Source organism: Culex quinquefasciatus, chromosome 1, assembly GCF_015732765.1.
Source record: "Culex quinquefasciatus strain JHB chromosome 1, VPISU_Cqui_1.0_pri_paternal, whole genome shotgun sequence".
Lineage (NCBI taxonomy): Eukaryota > Metazoa > Arthropoda > Insecta > Diptera > Culicidae > Culex > Culex quinquefasciatus.
The window spans coordinates 30,225,154-30,244,260 of NC_051861.1; the positions used below are offsets into that span (position 1 = coordinate 30,225,154).

At 37.1% G+C, this 19,107-nt stretch overlaps 1 protein-coding gene across 1 annotated transcript in view; it reads left to right on the top strand.

Annotated features, from left to right (window-relative positions):
* Positions 1-19,107, top strand: part of LOC6038022 (serine-rich adhesin for platelets) — a 330,641-nt gene that overhangs the window by 246,402 nt on the left and 65,132 nt on the right.

Here is a 19,107-nt window from a genome sequence, read left to right on the forward strand (position 1 = left end):
AAAACCGATCAAAAAGTGGGCTCGCCGGTTTGTGGTTTGTGGGGTGTTTTTCTCCCCCGAAATGGTCAAAGTGAAGGACGGAAAGTTTTGACTTCGGGAAAGCTTGTTGATTTGGATGAAGGGTTCTTATGAGACTGACTGATGGTGGCTTCACTAATTGATCGATAAAACTTGTGGTAAATGACGAGACGTGACGACGAGGACATTTTTAAAAGACAATATTAAGAAAAAAAAACAAGCCTTTTGGACAAAAAACTAAAGTTGACAGCCTATTTTTGACAGATTGACAGTTTATTTTAAAAAAAAACGTACTTACCACTTTGTAATTTGAAGCTAACACCCAACACATAACTAAAGAGATGTAATTGTACTTACCCAGAGCCGCAACATTATCAGTTACTTGAATATCGTTTGACGAGGTCCAAGAAGTTGAAGTTCGTGTTAGGGAAGCTTTCTCGAAAGAATGTATTGACTGGAGGTGAAATCCCACCGTCACCAATTTAATTTTCCAGCTTAAATTAGGATCTTCTGCAGTGGAAAGAAAATTAAATGGTGTGTAAAATTAGTAAAAGTGCTACAAAATATGTCAACAATTCCTTGAAAACTATTTTTAAAGCAAAGATTCGCTAAAAATCACTAAACCGGAAACTAGCAAACATCGAAACCTCGGAAATCTTCCCCTACCCCACACAACTGAAGCGCAAACTTCACTTTTAAATCAATTTACGATCGTTGACTCTCGACGGCATCACCATCAAAAGCTCACGAGTAAGCACATCACATCGTCCTCGCCGTTTCACTTTGATATTGGCGTGGAAAATTCAATTCGCTTCACGACGACGAGTTTCTACCCCGCTCAAACCGAGCTTCCTAACCCGCACTCGAGCTGCATGAAGTCGTCGTGATATCAATATTTTTGCTCCCCCGCACTACACTTCCTTCGTCGAAGCGAAACCCGGGCAGCAGACTTTTCCTCTCCGTTAAGTATTTATTTCAAATAAATTTATTTATACGAGCATGTACAAACATAAATATTTGCGTCATTTCGCTCGCGAGACTTGGCTCGTTCGTTTGAAGATCTGGAGACTCGAGCGGCATGATTGCTATCGGGTTGGAAGCTGACGTTTACTGATGAGAATAATTTAAAACACCCTGATTAAACCATTAATAAAGAGCGTGCCGCTGGTTGTGTCCTTGGAAGGTACAGGCACAATTCTCCGAATCTTTCAAGTCATATTGACAGACAGAAATTGTTGACAAATGACGGAACTGACAGTCGTCAACAATTCAGGTGGTCTTGAATTTCGATGTAAAAAGCATTTTATCCAGTTCTATTTGAATTCAAACCATCACTAGAAAATAAAGCTAGGACAAATGGTTGTTTGCAAACACACTTCAACCCTTTTGAATAGTTTGACTTGAGTTGACAGTATTGACAGTTGACAGAACTCACTGTTGAAAGTTGTACTTACCTTAGTTTTTTGAAAACTGGAACTTCACCTTACTTGATTGTTTCCATATCTTACTACCTTAAAGTTAAAGTCCGTGTTAGGGAAGCTTTCCTCTCTGATTTCAATTTGTTGTCAATTTTCCACAGTATACCTACCAAAAATTGTAAACGTTCGTACTTACCTTGGCGCGTTACGTTGAAGAATTTCGAATGTCCCCATAACTTTGAAGTCCGTAATAGAAATGACAGAACCCAACAGAAAAAAATAATACAACAATTTCAGAGAGAAAAATTCTCGCTCGCGCGTCAATCGATCCGAACCAGAAGGAAATATTTATAAAGTGCTTCACCATTCGGGAAATTATTTTAATATCTATTGACTGGATGGTCTTCTGCTACCTCCTCACTCTTCTCCAAACGGAACAGCAGTAACGACGTTCCTTTCTTAAAGCTTAAAAAGGAGGAAGGTGCCCCGCGGGACGAAGACGACGATGATGCTAATGGTTCTGTAGCGAAAGAATCGATTCCCGGACGAGCCAGTATAGATTGTTATGGAGTCGTCTTCTTCCTCCCCCCTCGATGATGAAGACATCCCCATCAGGAAGCCCGGGAAGGAACGGATAAAACGGTCTTCGGTCGGGATGTTGTAAAGTCGACGATATACACTTGAGCTTCTGCGGTGAAGCAAAGTTTAAGCGTTGTTTAAAATTTTATCAATTTTCGAGATCGATCGTCTCGAGTGGAAAGCTGTTGGATGATGAGCGGATGGGAAGGTAAATAGACGGTGGATGTAAATATAGTGAATAGATTTTTATGTGGCTTAAGTTAGAGAAGTGAGTTAGGTAGGAAGAATCAGAACTTTTAATATTGATTTTCGATCTCGGATTCAGGATCTAGGACGTATGCTGAATGTAAGATTTAGGATTTAAGACTTAAAATCTAATATCTCGATTGTAAAATTTAGTAGCTATGGTTTAGATTGTGATTTAGGATGTACAAACTAGAATTTAAGATCTAGGATTTGAAATCTAGTAATAAAGATCTAGGACTATATATCTTGGATTCAGAGTTTAGAATTAACGATCAAGGATTTAGCACCTCAAATTCATAATCTAGGATTAAGAACTTAGGACCTAAGATAATTGAGGATTCGAATTTAGAAATTGAATTCAAGATGTAGGATATTTTACTTAGGATCAAGGATTTAAGATCTACTCAAGCAGACGGAAATAACTTGGGAATAACATTTTTTGATATTTAAAAATACTAGGCCAATAACATTTTATGTTATTCATAACAATGTTTGTTATTCGTTGTTATGAAATTTTTGTTATTCAATTGTTATTGTATAAGCAGACTAATAACATTTTGAGTTATTTTCCGAACAAATCTTTGTTATTTTTTTTTTTTTTTGTTATTTTAACAACTAATCCGATCATCAAAATAACAGTTTGCGTTACATTTCCATAACAAAAAATGTTATTCCAAAGTTGTGTTGGCCAATAACAAATTTTGTTATTTTAACATAAACTTTTATGCAACTCTTATGCAAAAATGTATTTTTCAAGAAGATTCCATAACACTTTTTGTTATTTTAACAGTATTTATTATTGAAATGGCATGAATTTTGTTATTACCGTCTGCTCGGGTAGGACTAAGGATCACGGATACAAAATCTAGGACTTATGACCATTAGGGTGGTCCAAATCCGGACTTTTTTGGGGCTACCCCCTGAAATCAAAGATTGACCCATCACTAGGCTAAATTCCAAATTTGAGCTCATTCTGACCACGGGAACCCCTCCTCTCAATCGCTTAAAGTTTGTATGGGAAAATTCGTCAAAATGTATGGAGAAAAGCAACTGTTTTACCTTTTTACCTGTGGAAGGCGCCATAATTATCCGATTCTTACCAATTCTCAAATGTAGAACCTTCATTATATTTAGAACAACTTTCCCGAAGACACCATATTTTTAGGATTTTTTCCCGCGAAGTTATTAGCACCCAAAACTGACCCTTTTTGCGCGGCAAGCTGTAAGGGGCTACCTAACAACGATGTTTATTTCCAATTCGTACACGCACGTGCTCTCTCTCAGGTTCAAACTCTCTCACGAGCTTGCTCGCCTGCCTGCCTGCCTGTTTACCTACAAGCGCGCGCTGTTTCTCTGCTTGGACTTTTGTCGTCGTCGTCGTTTTCGTTTGCTATCCGCTGCGCTGCGTTTCTGGCAAGTTTATTATGATTTTCAACTAAAATAGCAGGATTGTTTTGAGATATATTTAGCATATACATTCTTAAATTATGTCAAAAATAAAAAAAACTGCGCTAAAAAAAATGTTTAACGGAAAGACAGCTTAGGCTCGGTTAACAAAATACAGCAAATGTAATGAGAACAAGGTTTGTTTGTTTTCCCAAGCATAACACGCAGTTTTTCGTATATGCTAAAGAAACATGATAATGATTCAATTGTTTTAAAAAAATCAGGTAATACAAATGTTGTTCCTTTAGGTAGTCTGCTTTAACAAAAATATACTTTAGTACAAATCAAGGCAATTTCACAATTATTGCTGCAAATTCTCATTCATACTCTTTAGAGAGTATGAATGAAAATTTGCAGCAATCATTGTAAAATTATTATTAAAATTTTTATTTAAGAGTTATTTTTTTATTCTTTCTGGAAATTTCTTTCTGACCTAGACCAGACCTAGCAACAAATATTGCAACTCTAGGGGTCGGACAGAACGGTCAATACATTATCGATGCATTAAAATACTTTGTTAACAGATCGACATTTCGTCAATATATTAACGCGATCCCACCATGACCTTTAGAACCTTGGCGAGTTGAAATGTCATATTAAAATCAAAACAAAACAAATTTCTAGTTGACGGTTTCACGAAGTCGTTCCAGAAAAATATAAAATTCCGGAGAAACGGTGTCAGCGACTTCCAAACCGTTGGAAACATCCGGAGAAGGTGGTGTCGATGCTGGGAACGTAACCTCCGCATCCACCGGAAGAGGAGTGTTTGAAATGAAGGGTTTTTGGAAACATCGGAAAGTTGCTTGAACATCGACAGTGTGGTGTCTAATCGGTTGCGAATCGAACCGCACATTTGTATTGTACACCGATCCCGGCCTAGATTTCCGGATGCTTAAACGGTCGATCTGGGACAACAAACGCGAATTCCGTTGAAAAGTCAAGTATCGCGGCAGATTTTTCAGGTGTCCTCTTGCGAGTTTGTTTGGACAGCTACGTACTGTGTACTCCACGGAAACTTCCACCCCAGAGTTCGAACTGACGACCTTTGGATGACGATTCCAACCGCCGTCAGCGTTTCCACCGGAGCAGGCTTGGTTTGGTGTGTTGTTTGTCCTAATACGGGGGAGACGACTCTTACACCTGTCATTCTACGGCCTAACAACAACTAAGACCGGGACTGACGTTTTATCTTATCAAAATAAAAATCTTGGTGAGGGAGGGGGTGTGGGGAGGGTGTTTAGGCTTTTAGTTTAATCGATATCGTCATAAAATCAATGGAAATATAACAAATATGCGATCAGCAGTCTCGTCTCTCAAATGGCGGATTCTGCGGGTTGATTGAAGCATTTCCAGGATTTTTACAGCAGCACAAAGTCGCTAATGTTCTTCTTCGACTGGCACAGACCCTTCGCGAGTTTGTTGAACACCTAGGAAATTCATCAGCTGGTCGTTGGCTTTGCTGGAGGAAGAGGGCTGAAGACGACGGCGAGCAGCGGCCGAGCTAGACGAAATTCTGGAATCATCAGCGTCGGCGGCGGCCGTCTTTTGCGATTCGATGCGTTCCCCCAGCCGTTACATCCAGAAAACGTCTAGCCGGATGTTCTATAGTTCATGCCGAGATTGCCACCGAACCAAAAAAGAACCTGCTTTGCGGCATCGTAAAAGATCTGGTGCTGGGCACCGTAGTCTTTGCTACGCTGGCTGCCAAAGATGTACTGTTTGTAGCGTTTCTGGAAGAAAACGTGTTTTACAGAGATTCAGAGCATCATCGAGTTCACTTACATGATGGAACAGCATCAAGTGCGTCCAGCGAAAGTAACAGTACCAAACTCTGCACGTGGGGACTGGCGACGGACGGCAGCAGTCGCTCAGGATGTGGTTCCTCGTTTTGGTGCTGATGTGGTACGAGAACATTCTCAAGTTCTTGTAGTCTCCGGTGGTTTCCTCCACATCCGCCGTACAGGTAGATAGGCAGCAGAACAATGATCAGCTATTGAACACCTCGTCGACTCGACCGCGGTTCGTGCTCCGGCGTCAACACACCGGTTTCCTCCTGCAGTGGGTTTACTCTTAGGGGCACTTGTTGAGGTTGTAATTTCCACCGGAGAGATGGCACCTGTCGAATCAGTGAACAAATTGTGAAGATTAAAGGCTTTTTCCGCAATCTAAAATAATTATAAAACAAAACTTACCTGTTGTTGAGCACGAGTAAAAAAAACACATGTTTTTGTTTATAAAAAAATAGGCTGTCAAATTTACCCGAGGTCAAAACTACACGGTGGGAACGCCAGCTCAACTTTTCGTTAAAGTATTGACGAAAATATCAAAACCGTCGTAAATAGATTGACGAATTGTTAACACATTAATTCTGTCCAACCCCTAGTTGCAACTGTTTATCATTTTTTGTCAGTTTACCTGTACATTTTTCGATTCAGGAAACATCTCTTTCTGCACAATCGTTAACTACATTCAGATCAGTTTAAAAAAAATCTAAAGAAAATTCCTTCCTTTTTTATCTAAAAAAACAGCATGGTATTTCTTGTAACAAAAGCAGATAAATTAAAATCCAAAACGTTTGCAAATAGGTTTGGATCAGAACAGATGACGATTCATGGATGAACTAATTCATCAAATTTGTATTCTATCTCACACGCTCTTATAACATGATATCTATTGTTGTGTTTTTTTTTCGTTTTGTTGATCACATATTACATTGAATTTTATATCTCAAAACAAACCTGGTATTTTAGTTCGAAATTATAATAAACATGTCAAGAACACATCGCAGCGAATAGCAAACGAAAACGACGACGATGACAAAAGTCCAAGCAGAGAAACAGCGCGCGCTTGTAGGTAAACAGGCAGGCAGGCAGGCGAGTAAGCTCGTGAGAGAGTTTGAACCTGAGAGAGAGCACGTGCGTGTACGAATTGGAAATAAACATCGTTGTTAGGTAGCCCCTTACAGCTTGCCGCGCAAAAAGGGTCAGTTTTGGGTGCTAATAACTTCGCGGGAAAAAATCCTAAAAATATGGTGTCTTCGGGAAAGTTGTTCTAAATATAATGAAGGTTCTACATTTGAGAATTGGTAAGAATCGGATAATTATGGCGCCTTCCACAGGTAAAAAGGTAAAACAGTTGCTTTTCTCCATACATTTTGACGAATTTTCCCATACAAACTTTAAGCGATTGGAGGGAGGGGTTCCCGTGGTCAGAATGAGCTCAAATTTGGAATTTAGCCTAGTGATGGGTCAATCTTTGATTTCAGGGGGTAGCCCCAAAAAAGTCCGGATTTGGACCACCCTAATGACCATGGATTCAGGATCTAGGATTAAGAATCTCAAATTCATAATTTAGGATATAGAATCTTTAATTCATAATCTAGGATTTATAATCTGGAATATAGAAAAAAAATAAGCTATGACTTAGGATTAGGTTCCAGGATTTGGATTAAGGATGTAGGATCTAGGACTTAGCATCTATGACATAGGATCTAGAATTAGGATCGCGGATTAAAAATCTATGATTTAGGGAAAAGGAGTTAGGATCTCAAATTTATAATCAAGGATTCAGGACTTTGGACCTAGGATATAGGATCCCAGATCTTAAAAAAAGTTATGGCTATGACTTAGGATTAGGATCTACGATTTGGTGGAGGACTGAGAATCTAAAGCATAGGATCTAGGACTAAGGATCTTGGATTCAGAATCTAAGATTTATGATCAAGTATTCAGGATCTAAGATTTAAGATCTATAATTTTTAATCTAGTATTCAGAATCTCGAGTTCATAATCTATCATTTAAGACTTAGGGTCTAGGATTGAAGATTTAAGATCAAAGATCCAGAAAAAATATAGCTATGGCTTAGCGTTAATATCTAGTATTTGGATTTAGGATGTAGGATATAGGACTTAGGACTTAGGGTTTAATATCTAAGATTAAGAATCTCGGATTTAGGATCAGGGATTCAGGATCTAGGGTTTGGGATCTCAAATTCATAATCTAGGATTTATGACTTCGAATAAAGGATTTATGAACTAACGTCATGATTCGAATTCCCGGACGCTTCGAAACCCGGACACCTAAGGGCTTTTGTTAATTAGATTTGGTTAACCACGGTGGATTTTTTTGGAATAATTCGAACTGTCAAAAATCCACAAAAGCATCTACCACATTGATCGCACAAAAATCTGTGGTAGAAAAGTATCCACCGGTAGATGTTTTGGTGGATTTTTGACAGTTCGAATTATTCACCGCTGTGAAGCTCCTTTGTAAAAACAGCGGTGTCATCTAGTGGTGACTAGTGAAAACTGCTTTTTCCCGGTGCATTTTGCCCCATGTTGTGGTGCATTTTGCCCCGCATGGTTGTTTGAAATGAATCAAAAATATTTTTAGAAATCTGCTATTTTTAAACAATTTTGAGGTTTTCAAAGACTTGTTTCACTTGGATGACGTTTAATAATGGTTATTTATGAACATCTAACGAAATTCTTTCACAGAAATGCTGTAATGGATGAGAAATCACAGTTTTCCCTTAGGGGGTGCATATTACCCCCTGTCCCCCTAATGTCAAAACAATTAAATAAAATAAAATTATAAGATTACCAACAATGTGAAACATTTCGCGTGAAATATTTCATAGGCGTCCGAAGCACCGGGAAGGCAAAGCAGAAATTTATGGTTTTGATTTCCTAAAATTCAAGCAAATTTTTATATAAAATATCGATTGTTTTGATGTTAACAGCTTATTTGAGACCTAAAGAATGCCATTCACTGACATTTCAGTCCAAATTTGTGCGATTCATTAGCAAAAACGAGTGTCCGGAATTCGAAGCAAAAGTGTCCGGATTTCGAATCAGCACAACAAGTCATTTTAATTTTCAAATTCTGAAATTGTTTAAAAAAAAGACATATTTTGCATGCATTCTCTTAAACCTGACTGTTAATACTACATCCTGATGATATTTCTTCATTTCCAACTTATTACATGATTTTTTGTCAGCTATAACAAAAATGATATGCTACTAAGTGTCCGGATTTCGAATCATGACGTTTGTGCTACATAGCATCTAGTATGTAGACCAGGCCTGCCCAACGTCAGGCCCGCGATGGCTTTTCAAGATAGTTCTATGACCGAAAACAGTTATGTTCATGAAAAACTAAATAAATAAATTGACTGTCTCAATGAAAAAAAAAACTTGAGATCAAATTTTAACATATTATAACAACATTCTTCATGTTTGAATTAAATTCTTATAATTTTTATACTGATATTTTTAAACTTAAAACATGGTGCAAGAAAACAAAATTATTCATTTCGTAAAATTTTGAAATTTATGAAAAAAAAAAACTTGGATTGTTATCTAAAAATGTACAACATGAAACTAAATTTAAATTTCTTTCAGTTTTAACTTTAAATACTTCACATTGAAGTTTTTTTTCTATTTAATTATTTAAAAAAAATAACTAAGCAAAAACTGAAGTATTTTTAAAGAACAACTTTCCTGTGATAAAGTTTTTTTATTAGAAAAAAAAACATAAAAAAGCAATGTATTCGTACTGATCGCTGCAAATATTTTAAAAATATTCAAAATGGCTCAAAATGAGTCTAGAAATTAGGGAGGAGAATTTCGAGGAATAAAGATGTACATCAAATTATTATGAATTTTATTATGTCTTTGATTTTTTATATTGTAGTGTTGAGGAAATTAAACATAAAAAAATGCAACGACCATTGAAATTTGAATTTTTTTTATTATTATATCGAGGTATTTAATTGCAATCGTCTAAAACAATAACTATACAGTTTTGAACAAATAAAACTTAAAATATGTCAGTTAAACACATTTTTAAAAGTTATCTTATTGTTTATTCTTTAAATCAAGATATAGTTTTTTATTTTTTTTCAACCTTTATCAAATATTAGTTCCGGCCCGCCACTGTTTCACATAAATCAGATATGGCCCGCAGGGCCAAAAGGTTGGGCACCCCTGATGATATAAATGATATAAAAAAAAGCATTGATTTAGTATAAGTCTCGAATTTGGATTGAAGATCTGGAATCTAGGATAATGAACTAGCATTTTAGATTGAGACTTCTGGTAAAAGATGTATTTTTAAAATTGATGAAAATGACACAATTTTATCTTATTAAGGAGGCATCGCAAAATTATAATTTCAATTTTTAACTCACAGATTTTCCAAGCGTCCCCCTTCAACAATCTCTCGAAATTGAAAAGAAAATTAATTACCTCTGGCAGACGTTGCCATCAAAACATCAAAGGCAAACGCAACTCCAGTTGCGTGGTGAAATTAATTGGCCATAGCCACCATCGCCAAAGTAATAATTACCCTAGCCACCAAAAATTCATTAGTCACCAAAATTGCCGTAAATATTTATGCTCGGTGCGGTGGCAGCAGCAAATTGGGAAATACTTGAGCTTTTTTTTTGCTGTTGGAAAGGGAAAAATCAATTTTATTGATCGAAAAACTTTTGTTTTATGAGAGTTGAAAGTTGATTTTTTTTTTTTGCAAATTCAAATTGAGGTTTTACATGTCTAGTCTACTGAATTAATTTTACATGAAGATAAAAGTAAAATTAAAATATCGAATTAATTCCAGATCCTTTTCAAACTCCACCAATTGCTCGAGACAAGCCCATTTCCTCATACCCAACTGCTTAATTCAGTCAACGCGCTCCGAACGATAAGAGGAGACTACTTACTCGTTGTCACGTGGAACAACATCACAACAAACACTGAAGGGGAAAGACTTAACAAAAATAATCGTACCCAGCGCCTTCATTTCCATCGCATACAACTCGCTTCAAGTGCTTACTTAGAGTCGCTATGGAAAACTTTGCTCTCGATGTTTGCTCAAGGTGTTGGCAGGGATGAGAAAAAAAGGTGGTGTTATTTTTCACAAATCAGTTTGTTTATTGGAAATGCATTTCTAACGATAATACTTTTTTTTCGAGTTTGGGCAACGCTGTTTAGATCACTTTAGATTTTTTTTGAAACGTGATTCAAATAATTTTTAAAACAGTGAAAATATTTTTTTTGTTTGCAAGATCTGGAAACTCTGTCAAAAGATAATGATATCAGAGAAAAAATATCTAAACTTTTCAAAGATGACTTTGTGAATTTTATCACCGTGAACTTTTTGATGGACTTTCAACAGATTATTTCGATTATTCATAAAAAAAACTGGCAACTCTGTCCAAAAATATAAGTACTTAATCAACTTTTTAAAGAAACTTTCTAAGCTCAACTTTTTAATTTGTCATAAAAAGTATCACTTCGGCAACCCTGCTTGACCGTTTCAACACTTGGAAAATCAGATTTAACATTAAAGTATTCAAGTTAAAATTTTGTGTTAAAAATTTTGTGAAATGTCTTTCTAGACTATTGATTGATAACCCTGTTTTGAGATATCTAAAACCACAAACTTAAGTATGTGGTAAAGCTCAAGAAATTTTTAAATAGCTGTTTGTCAAAAAATGAAAACAGGTGAAATCTACAGAATTATTGTTGAAAATGTTTAGGTTGATTATGTTTAATGGTCTGACCTGGCAACCCTGTCATAAACAAACAGTATTTTAAAAGAATTCATAAAAATGTTATGAGTCAATTTTATGAATTTATAAACGCTGAATCCAACTAACTTGAAGCCTTTTGAGTATTTATTAGAAATCTGGCAACCCTGCCAAGCGAAATCGAAATTGACAGTAATTTTCGCTTTTCCCATCACTGACTTGCAAGCTCGTCGCAAATGTGTGTACGTTTCGGGGTTGACTTTTGGTACTTTTTTCGGAAAAGAAGTATTTGATCGAAGCGGAGGGGGATGAAGACGAAGAATTTCGATGTTTATTTAATTTTGAGCTGAGTACGTGATAACCAGCCTGGAAAGAGCTGCGTTTTAAGCCTTCAGTCTCAAAGTTGACGGTACCCGCGGCAGCACGGTTTTGATTTCAATTAAAAGTATTTGGGGAAAGTGGAATGCTGGCAGCTTATGCGAGATGAGAAACTCCCGAGGAGCAATTGAAACTTTGTTGGGAATTGCGGTACTTGGTAGATAAATTTGGAAGTTTTTTCCTACATGGCATAAACGGAAAACAATTACGAAAAAGGGCCACGGGAATGTGCCTGAAGTTGTCATTCTGTCTTTTAAAGTTATTTGAGCAGAATAAACCCAAAACAAAACATTAAATTTGCACGGAGCGCTCAACTTAAAATTGCTGAAAATCCTCCTTAAATCTAGCCGCCCCGGAATGACCTCGCTGGCACACGTGTCCCTTTCCCCCAAAAATCCGTCGCGTTCCACGTGAATGCTTTGCCGGCTTTGCTTCAATTTTCTGCCAGCTGGTTTATTCTTTTTTTTCGAAAGGACCAAATCCAACAGAGAAAAAAGCTTTCTACGCCAGTTGTGAGCACGTGGGATGAAAAAGTATCTTCTGCATCTTGGAGTTTATCCTTCTTGGAGCGGAAAGAGGCCACTCAGAAGGGACAGTTCGACGGACGGAATCGATTCCGAAAATTTTAATTTGATGGATGAGTAGACTTTGGACGGGTGAACCGTTGTGTTGAACTTTTTTGATTAAATGAACATTGCTTGGAATGTTTAGAAAGTTAAGTTCACAAATTTATAAAATTTGACAAAACAGATTGACAGCTGTTGTCTATACTTACCATTATTGCTGCAGGAAAATTCTCGAATAACACTTTTCAAGCTCACTGAATCACTAAACACTAGTACTTCAATTTGGCAAACACGCTTCAAGAGGTACTTCAAAGCTGAAGTCCGTACTGGAAGCCGCACTTCCACATTTCACTCTTCGTTGCAAACTCTGAAATGTTTAACCACACTTTTTTCTCGCGGGATACCCCCACCATATTCAGCATTCTACAAACAACTTTTCCCGTCGAACAATTTCGAGAATCCTACGGTGAAGGCCTTGGAACAATAAAAAAATCCTCTCTTCCAGTTTGAGTTCGCCCAAACCGCCCACCGCAGCAGGAGGTCGCTCACTTTTGACATGTCCAGTGTGGGGTTGCAACTCGTACTTTAAATTGAATAAAATCAATTTTACTCGATGTACGCAAAACTAATTCCACTGATTGAAAATGGTACTCTAGGTTCATGAGATTCAACTCCCAACACGACGGAGTGAAAGTTGCTAGTTTTAACATGGAATTTACAACACAGCAGATCACCAGTGTCTTGCGAACCTTCGTGGTGAACGGACACTAGAGCTGCGGTATTTTTTACTACCTATGCTCAGAGTTATTTCAAAACAAAATTCACAGTCTTTTTAAAGACTACCTGAGTTATTTTCCAAAATTCTAAATAGTCTTTTCAAGACTAACCCCGCCTGAAATTTTGTTGTATTTTACAAACGAAGCCATCTTTTTAAGAGAACTTTGCTTGCAAAATGCGTCAAAACAAAGGTAAACGCAAATCTTCTGAAGATTTGGTCGTTACGTCGGTGAAGCGTTTGAACGCTAAACCGGCTAACGGAAATAGAAAAAGAAAACAGCCTCTTCTGAGGTCTGATTCTGATTCTGAATGTGAGGTCAATCCTCCAATTCCATTGACAAACAGTTTCGGTGTTTTATCCGAAACTGATGACAAGGAACCTTCTCCTCGTACTGAGCCTTCTGCCGTCGAGAAACGAGTAAAGGCTCCGCCAATTGTAGTGACTTCCGTCTCCGATTTGGCCAGCTTTCGAACGCAACTGAAGAATTGCAAGGAAACTTGCAATTTGAAGGTTTCGTTCCAGCTTGGTCGAAGAGGAGAATGTCGCTTGTTGACGGAATCTTTACAAGATCACCAAACTTTTGTTGGTTATTTGAAAACCACAAACACAATTTCTACACGTATGAGACCAAGAATGCTCGGCCATTCAAGGCGGTCTTGAAAGGTCTCTCCAACGACTTGTCGGTGGATGAGATCAAAAACGAACTTAAGGTGTTGCTTGGCTTTGCCCCATCCCAAGTAATACCGATGAAGAAAAAATCAAACGGGAATATTTCTCGCTTTGGTTTGACTTCACAATTTTATCTGATTCATTTCAACAGAAATGAAATCAACAATTTGAAACTTTTGGACAAAGTTCAGTTTTTGTTCCATGTACGGGTAAAGTGGGAGCATTTTAAGAAACATGGCGGTAATGGCCAGAATCTGACCCAGTGCCGGCGTTGCCAGGCATTCGGTCACGGTACTGATCATTGCGCCATGGTTCCAAAATGCATGGTTTGCGGGGATTCTTCTCACGACAAGGACAATTGTCCCGTGAAAGAAGTCACCCAATTTAAATGTGCAAATTGTGGTGGAAATCACAAATCAAATTTTGGGATTGCCCCATCAGAAAAAGGTTTTGGATTCTCGTGCTAAGCATCAGCCGAAATCCAAACCGAAATTTTCTCAAAGTCAGGTTGTACCTGCATCTTTAAATCAAACGTTCGTGCTGTCTCACTCGAACAATACTAGAAATACCCCTACCGTGGAAAAGTTAGGTAACAACAATGGCATTTCTTATGCTAACGTCGTTTCGGGTTCGGGTTCATCCACGAATTTTAAATCCTCTACCAATCTTTCTGAAATTGGGCAGGTACCTCAAATCTTATTTGAAAATTTTTCTGCTGGCAACGCTTTGGGATCTTCTGATCTCGGCGATGTTACGTTTGAAAAAATGACTTTTTTGCAAAACTCACTGTTTGGTTTGATTCAAACAATGAGTAATGCTACATCCATGATGGAAGCAATCCAGATTGGATTAAAATTTGCGAATGATGTTGTTCTTACCCTGAAGTTTAATCATGGATCTAAGTAATTCCATCAATATTATGAATTTTAATGCTCGCTCTTTAAAAGCGAAAGAAAATGAATTTTTCAACTTTTACGAGTTCATAACGTGCATGTTGCTGTTATAACCGAAACATTTTTAAAAACTGGCACTTATTTGAAAAGTGATCCAGATTATAAAGTTATAACTAATAACCGAATGAATCGAAATGGCGGTGGAGTTGCAATAGTTATCCACCGTAGTATGACTTATAGCACGTTACGTGACTTTAAGTTAAAAGTTATTGAAAGTTTGGACATTGAACTTGAAACTTCTTTTGGGAAAATTATGATTGCAGCTGCATATTTGCCATTCCAATGCACTGGGGAAAATAAAAATTATTTCAAAGGGGATTTGAATAAACTTACTCGGCATAGATCTCGATTTTTGATCATCGGTGATTTTAATGCCAAACACCAATCTTGGAATAATTCTAAAGTAAATTCCAATGGTAAAATTCTATTCAGAGATTGCACTTCTGGTCTTTATTCGGTTTTATACCCGAATGGGCCAACTTGCTTTTCTTCTGTTAGAAATCCATCAACAATTGATTTGGTTTTGACAAATCAAAGTCAGTATTGTGGTCCTTTAGTGACTCATGCTGATTTTGATTCTGATCATCTTCCAGTAACTTTTTCACTTTCTCATGAAGCAGTTACCAGACCCAATAGTTCTGTGTTTAATTACCACAAAGCTAATTGGGACAGGTATCAGCATCATATTGAGAATAATTTAAATCATGATTTTGTTTTAGAAACCAAAGCTGATATTGATTCAGCCTTGGAATCTTTAACTAATGCAATTTTGGATGCTAGGAATATTGCTATTCCAAAGTCCAAGTCAAATTTGATTCTCCCATTATTGATGACGATCTTCAGCTTCTGATTCGTCTGAAAATGTTCGCCGAAGACAGTATCAACGTTCTCGTGATCCTGCACTGAAGCGAATTCAAAAGATTTGCAAAAGGTTATTGACCACAGATTCACTCTCCTGCGAAATGAAAAGTTCGCAAGAGATGTCGAACAAATTAAACCTTATTCCAAACCTTTTGGAAACTTTCAAAGGTTCTTAAGAAACCTCAAAACCCATCCCTTCTTTAAAAGATGGTGATAATATTCTATTAACTAATGGGGAAAAAGCTCAAAAACTTGCTCAGCAGTTTGAGAGTGCTCATAATTTCAACTTGAATGTTTTGAGTCCTATTGAAAATCAAATTTCAATAGAATTTCAGAATATTGTTGAACAAGAATTTTCATCAGATGAAGTTTTTAATACGGATCTGAATGAAATAAAATCTATTATCAAAAAATTTAAAAATATGAAAGCCCCTGGTGAGGATGGCATTTTTTACATTTTAATTAAAAAATTACCAGAAGCAACTTTAAGTAGCTTGGTTAAAATTTTCAACAAATGTTTTGATTTGGCATATTTTCCCAGTAATTGGAAAAATGCCAAAGTAGGGGAAATATACCCATTTTAATCACTCTAAGCCGTTCGACCAATTCTCATCACTTTTGCCTTTTTCCGCTTTTAAATCACATTTTCAGATGTATCAACAATTGAGAGTTGCCTACTCACTTCTATTTGAGCTATTTATTCCTTTGAAACAGTCAAAAACACTTTATGAAAGCTGTAATTTATGATCAAAGTGCTGATAGGCCGATAATAGAAATAGGCTGAGAAAGGGTATAGTTCCCCTAATTCCGATTTTGAAACCGGATAAAAATCCTGCTGAAGCCTCAAGCTATCGGCCCATTAGTTTGCTTTCATCTATTAGTAAATTATTCGAAAGAATAATTCTTAATAGAATGATGACGCACATTAATGAAAATTCAATGTTCGCTGATGAGCCGTTTGGATTTCGCCTTGGGCATTCAACTACTCATCAGTTGTTGAGAGTTTCAAATTTAATTCGAAGCAACAAATCTGAGGGCTATTCTACTGGCGCTGCTCTTCTAGACATAGAAAAAGCATTTGACAGTGTTTGGCATAAAGGTTTGATTGCGAAATTGAAAAGGTTTAATTTTCCGATTTATATCGTGAAAATTATTCAAAATTATTTGACGGATCGTACTCTGCAGGTATGTTATCAGAATAGCAAATCTGATCAACTACCTGTACGTGCTGGCGTCCCTCAAGGAAGCATTTTGGGTCCAATTTTATACAATATTTTTACTTCTGACTTGCCTGATTTGCCCCCAGGATGTCAGAAATCACTTTTTGCTGATGACACAAGCATCTCCGCCAAAGGCAGAAGCCTTCGTGTCATCACAAGAAGATTACAAAAGCTTGGATATTTTCAATTCTTATTTGAAAGAATGGAAAATTACTCCAAATGCTGCAAAACTCAACTTATTATTTTCCCTCACAAACCAAGGGCTGATTTTCTTAAACCAAAAAGTCATCACATTATAAAGATGAATGAGGTAAATTTAAAGTGGGAGGATCAAGTGAAATATCTTGGACTTGATTTTGACAAAAACCTTACTTACAAGGATCACATTGAAAGTATCCAGGTTAAATGTAACAAATATATTAAATGTTTGTATCCACTTATAAACAGGAATTCTAGACTTTGTCTCAAGAATAAACTGTTAATTTATAAACAAATTTTCAGACCTGCCATGCTTTATGCTGTGCCGATCTGGACAAGCTGTTGCTTAACCAGGAAGAAAAAACTTCAGAGGATTCAGAACAAAATTCTGAAAATGATTCTGAAACTTCCTCCTGGTTCAGCACCAGTGAACTTCATCAATTAGCCGAAGTTGACACTTTGGATGTTATGTCCAATAAGATAATTGATGCATTTCGACAAAAATCATTGCAGTCTTCAGCTGCATTGATCCGCTCTTTATATAGTTTATAAGTTAGTTTTAAGGTATCCCTTTTCCCTTTTGTACATGTAGGACCTCCTACATTTGAAATCACTGAATAGCGAAAGCTACAATATTTCATGAATAAATGAAAGTTGCTAGTATTTAAAATTGAGGTGAAAAGTCATCGTTTGTGATTGGACACTCAATAATATTTTAACTGAATGAATGTACATGGAAAAGAAATTTGAATAAATATAAATTAAAAAAAAAAAAAAACAACACAGCAGAGTAGTACGTACCCTTTCGCCTTAATGTAGTCTACCCCGTTTCAGGGATACCGCCTTAAGCCACCGAAATTCAATGTGTCGAGAAAGTTTTGTCTGTGGACCAGCTACCGTGGCATGGTTTACACGATGCCAAAGCTTGTTTACGAAATTACAAAGTGAAATGTGGAAAACCATAACGCGATGTTACTTTGTAACGCGCCTAACTTTAGGCGATTTTCGATTTGAACGTCGCCTACCTGTAGGCGTAAAAGTTACTTTTCTGAAATTGAAATCTGATCAGGAGGACCAACCCCGCGGATGAATTCTAAAAATGGAGGTCCATTTCACCACTACCACACAAACACACACATACTAGCACACGTGTGCCGCTCACAAAGGATCAGTTTTGCGATGAAATGAGAGGAAATATTGCACTAATAGTTTTCCCAGAAACACCATGTTCACGTTAGCGTGTACGGAGAAAAAAAGATAAACTTTTCTGGGTTTCCTCCCCCGCCCCGGACAGCAGGGGGAAAAAGGTTCTCTGTTACATCGACCCTATTTTAAGGTTTGTTTCCCTGGGAACTTGTAACTCAAATTGACCGATGGAAAACTTTTCTTTCTTTTTTTTTGCTTCTGATGCATTAATTGTAAAGAATGGCATGGCAACGGGGCAAATTTATTCTGGGATTGCCAACTATCGACCGATTGGCATTTGTATGGATTTTCCTCGTATTTTAATGCACATGAGGAACTTTAGAAACTTTCCTCTACGTTAAAAAACTGTTATTTCAAAGCCATCGTATTTTCCGGTAAAATTAAAACAACATTCAGTCACAAACTCGGTGTAAAATGAGCCGTCATCAAATGACCATTTCCCCACGAAACAAAGAAGGAAAACTCCCCTTTAGTCGACCCAGTTCCGATCAATCACTCAAAGTGGAAGCACCCAATTTAGTCACCCGCCACAAATCCGTCACGCGATGGAATCACCTGTTGTAGTTTTGTTGACAGTCCCATAACTGCTGATGACTTCCTGCGTGGCATTCCTAATGGGCACTTTCCTTCGACACCTTACCGAAATTACACCCTCATTCCGTCTAGTGTGGTGTCACCCACACTGGGCAACGAACACAACAAGCGCGCACTTGTTGCCCCTGCATTATTGATGTCACTAGCATTAATTTGGTGGGCGACCACTTTTTTTTGCCCTAGTCTGCGTGTAGTTACAAATGTCATAGACAATTGGATGTGGACAGTTATATCAAAACAGAATTTTCAAATGTTTCTTATTATTTTATTCGATTATTACAATTTGATAATAGTAGTTTATGCAACAAGTTGCAAAAAGAAGATTTTTTCAGCATGAGTCGTACATTTATCCGACGAGTGCTGAAAAAATCATGTTTTGCAACAAGTTGCTTACAATTTTTTTTACAATTCCGAAAAACGCTTTTTGAATGAAACTTTATGTTAAT